Source organism: Montipora foliosa, chromosome 3, assembly GCF_036669935.1.
Source record: "Montipora foliosa isolate CH-2021 chromosome 3, ASM3666993v2, whole genome shotgun sequence".
NCBI lineage: Eukaryota > Metazoa > Cnidaria > Anthozoa > Scleractinia > Acroporidae > Montipora > Montipora foliosa.
The window spans coordinates 41,212,048-41,217,047 of NC_090871.1; positions in this window are offsets into that span (position 1 = coordinate 41,212,048).

Consider the following 5,000-nt stretch of genomic DNA (forward strand, 5'->3'; position numbering starts at 1 on the left):
TCAAAATCTGTACCACTCGTTCAGCCTGACCGTTGGTGGATGGTTTGTAAGGTGCAGATGTACGATGCATAATGCCATTGTTAGCACAAAACTGTTCAAATTCTGTTGAACTGAACTGTGACCCATTGTCAGAAACAAGAATTTCTGGAAGACCATGCCTACTGAAAATGTCACGTAATACAGTGATGGTCGCTGAGGATGTAGTACTGGTCATTTTCACCACCTCCGGGTATTTGCTATATGCATCAACAACAACAAGGTAAGTACACCCACCTATTGGTCCAGCAAAATCTACATGAATACGGGACCATGGCCGTGCTGGGAAGATCCAGGGATGAATTTGAACTGTAGGGGGTGCTGATCTCAGAGACTGGCAGGTGTTACACAAGGAAACAGTTCTTTCAATATGTGAGTCGATGCTGGGCCACCAAACATAAGACCTGGCCAATGCTTTCATGCGGGAAATGCCAGGATGAGTGTCATGTAATTCTTTTAAAACTTTCTTCTGAAGCGAAGGAGGTACAATAACACGAGCGCCCCACAGTATACAGCCCTGTTGGGTAGTCAACTCATCTCGTTTACTTTTGTAAGGTACAAGTGTAGGATCCACAACACCAGGCCAGCCACTAATAACATAAGTGTACACTTTGGACAGCACTGGATCGACTTGGGTCTCTTTCTTGATCATCTGACTGGTCACATTGGTTACAACCTCAGAATCCAAGAAGTAGCATTCAACATTCTCACACTTGGGTGACCATGTCTGAGGTAAAGGAAGACGGGACATGCTGTCTGCATCAGCATGTGCAACAGTGCTCCGGTACTCAATGTTGTAGTTGTATGAAGCCAGGATAAGGGCCCACCTTTGAAGTCGAGCTGCAGAATGAACAGGAATAGGTTTATGTGGTCCAAAAAGAGTTAGCAGTGGTCGATGATCTGTTAAAATTGTGAAGGAACGGCCATACAAATACTGGCGGAATCGTTTCAATCCAAAAATGATACTCAGAGCCTCCTTTTCCAATTGGGAGTAGTTTTGTTGGGCACTTGTCAAAGTACAAGAAGCAAAGGCCACGGGTCGGAATTGTCCACCAATCTTGTGAGACAGAACTGCTCCTGCACCGTAAGATGAAGCATCACATGAAAGGAACAGGGCCAGAGTGTGATCATAGTGTACTAATGTCTGAGAATTCAGTAACAAGTTCTTTGCTGAATTAAATGCATCTTCTTCAATTTTGGACCATCTCCAAGGGGTATCTTTCTTGAGAAGATTGTGAAGAGGTGCCAGTACAGTGGAATGATGTGGCATGAACCTTGAATAGAACATTATAAGTCCCAGAAAGGACTTTAATGTGGTAATATCCGTAGGCCTTGGAGCATCACGGATGGCTGCAAGTTTATCATCGGTAGGATGTAAGCCCTCTCCATCGAGCTTGTGACCTAGTTAAACTACTGATTGCTGAAGGAATTTGCACTTGGTCTTGTTCAGTTTGAAACCTGCAGAACGAAGACGTTCCAGCACAAGAGAGAGGGTGCGAAGGTGATCTTCTGGGTCAGTTCCAGCCACAAGAATATCATCCAAACGACTTACAGCTTTGGGAATGTCAGACAGCAAACTGTCCATGATTCTCTGAAAAATAGCTGGACCAGAATGGATTCCATTTGGTAGTCTTTTAAATGCAAACAAACCAATGTGAGTATTAATTATCAGATTGGACTGTGATTCTTCTGCAATTGGTATTTGATGATAGGCCTGCTTAATGTCTAGAACACTAAACACAGTACATCCCCTCAAGGCTGAATGCATGTCCTCAATCTGCGGCATAGGGTAGGTCTCGACAATTGCACATGCATTGTATGTTACGCTAAAATCTCCGCATACACGTACTTCATCACTGTCTTTCTTTCCAACTACTACAATAGGGGCAGCACTAACAGCAGTAGTAACTCTCTCAATCACGCCATCTTGTTCCATTTTCAACAAGGTACTCTCCACTTTTGATTGCAAAGCATAAGGAACTGGTCTTGCTTTGTGAAATCTGGCCCCTTGACTTTCATTTAACACAACAGGCTTACCAGTATAACACCCCAGTTCAGGTTGATACAATTCACTATACTGTTCAAGGACAGAATTTAATGTCTGACCTCCAGAGGTAGCTGGAATTGTAGACAAATCAGATGGCAAAGTTCCAACATTATTCAAACCTGGCAGGTTTTGCCAATCCAACTTGATATGCATAAGCCAATTTTGTCCAAACAATGCACAGGATCCTTCTTTCACAATAAGTAAGGGTAATGAATACTGGGATCCCGAGTACTCAACATTCACACAAGCCTCTCCTAAAGGACGCACAGTTTCACCAGTGTAAGTGGACAGAATAACATTTGTAGGATTAATTTTGACATCAGGACAAACTTCTTTAATGAAACTGATTGGAGCAAGAGACAAAGCAAAACCAGTGTCTAACTGCATACAACAATTAGTGTTTTCAATCTTCAGCTGCACAGAAATTTCAGATCTAAACATAGTGTTGACGTCATAAACCACATAAAGTTCGTCGTTCCCACATACCGGTTCTTGTGCAAGTTCTTCGTCAGCACACATGGTGTTAATACCACCCTTTTTGCAAACTCGAGCAATATGGCCTTTTACGTTACAGTTCCGGCATACAGCATTTCTAAATTTGCATTTAGGCCTTAAGTGATCCGGGCTACCACATGAGAAGCAAGTATAAGAAGTCGCTTGTGACAAATTCGAAGGTTGACGAGCACCTTGTCGCGAACCAAACTGTGAACCTGTATATCCACGAGAAGAAGCAGAAAAAGAATCCTTGGTAACTGAATTCACAGGCTGAGGTAATTGTTGTTGAACTTGCAGTGACTCCTTGGCCGCTATTTCATCAGCAACAGCCACTTGAAGGGCCTCTTGAAACGAGCGATCTTCGCTCAGGAGTTTTTTCCGTGTAGCTGGGTTGCGAATACCACACACAAACTGATCCCGAAGTGAGCGGTTCAAGAATTCACCAAAATTACACGTGGAAGCCAGATGTCTAAGACGGGCGCTGTAATTAGAAACTTTCGTTTTCTTCTTGAACACAACGGTGAAATCTATACGATTCCGCAACTTCCAGGCGCTTGGGCTGAAAATGTCGCTGCAGTAAATCACGTAACGCATCAAACGTTTTATCTTTCGGGCTCTCTGGACTGCATAAATCACGAAGAGTTCCATACGTGTTCTTACCGATTACCGAAATCATTACAGCGACTTTTTTCCTGTTGGCCGCTTGAATAACAGCCGCGGTAGCATCAGCAGGATAATGGCCAATACTATTAGCTTCAAAGAATTGTTCCAGTCTTTCGAAATAAGTGGTGAATGTCTCACTCGACGGATCGAACTCCCTGACGGAGCCAAGCAGCGTTGGCGAAGACATGATGAAAACCACAAATGCGCAGGCACCCACGTGCGCGAACGTATTGAAGAAATGAACACAGAATAAAATCATACAAAGAAGAATAAGGATGGCCACGTATCACAACGAAATCGGAAAGAATCCCATCCTCGTCGCCAAAATGTTATATCTGGTCAATCATGTACAAGTTTATCAAGAGCTGAAATACGGAACAGCTTACAGAACCGAACCTGAACAGAAAAACAGAACTACACTTTCTGAGCCCTACTACGCAAGCGCAACGAACCTAGGACCCCGGATATAACAGGATTTGCTTGTTTTCTTTTCAAACTCTTGCGATTCAAGAAGAAATAATTGCCTAACTGGTGAATTCAACAGTAGATTTCGCTGGAAAAACCGATATCACACTCATCCCTTCGTGATTCATGCGATCAGTCGGTTTTTCAGGTGAAATTAACCGTGGAATTCACTAGTTAAGCAGCGAAGAAAATGACATAATTAAGCAATTTCCCGGAAAACCAAAAGGCAGACAGTTCCAAAGCCTTTCATTTTCACTAATCCTACAGCCAGTAAGAATAAACAACCCGGGAGCTCCGTTTTTAGGCTTGGCTAAATCTATATATTACTTATGGAAATTGATTATGATAACTGAAGAATAAAACTCAACAGCTATTACACCTTCGAACATCTGCTTCCCTAATTCTCCCGTTAAACATGAAACGTTAGTGATGTATTGGTGTATTTGTTAATTTAAACACAGGCAAATCATTTCTCAACTTTCAGGTTGCCGAGATGCAACTTGTTTTGCCTGGCATACACTTTTCTCAACAGCAACGGTGAATTGGTTCTTTTCTGATTTTAAAGCAATCCATTTTTAAGTTTTATACTTATGGAACTCGATAACTGAGGAATAAAACTCAACAGCTATTACACCTTCGAACATCTGCTTCCCTAATTCTCCCGTTAAACATCAAACGTTGGTGATGTATTGATGTATTTGTTAATTTAAACACAGGCAAATCATTTCTTAACTTTCAGGCTGCCGAGATGCAACTTGTTTTGCCTGGCATACACTTTTCTCAACAGCAACGGTGAATTGGTTCTTTTCTGATTTTAAAGCAATCCATTTTTAAGTTTTATACTTATGGAACTCGATAACTGAGGAATAAACCTCAACAGCTATTACACCTTCGAACATCTGCTTCCCTAATTCTCCGGTTAACATGAAACGTTAGTGATGATGATGTATTGGTATATTTGTTATTTTAAACACAGGCAAATTATTTTGTCAGTTAACTTTCAGGCTACCGAGATGCAAATTGTTTTGCCTGGCATACACTTTTCTCAACAGCAACGGTGAATTGGTTCTTTTCTGATTTTAAAGCAATGCATTTTTAAGTTTTATACTTATGGAACTCGATAACTGAGGAATATAACTCAACAGCTATTACAACTTCGAACATCTGCTTCCCAAATTCTCCGGTTAAACATGAAACGTTAGTGATGTATTGGTGTATTTGTTAATTTAAACACAGGCAAATTATTTTGTCAGTTAACTTTCAGGCTACCGAGATGCAACTTGTTTTGCCTGGC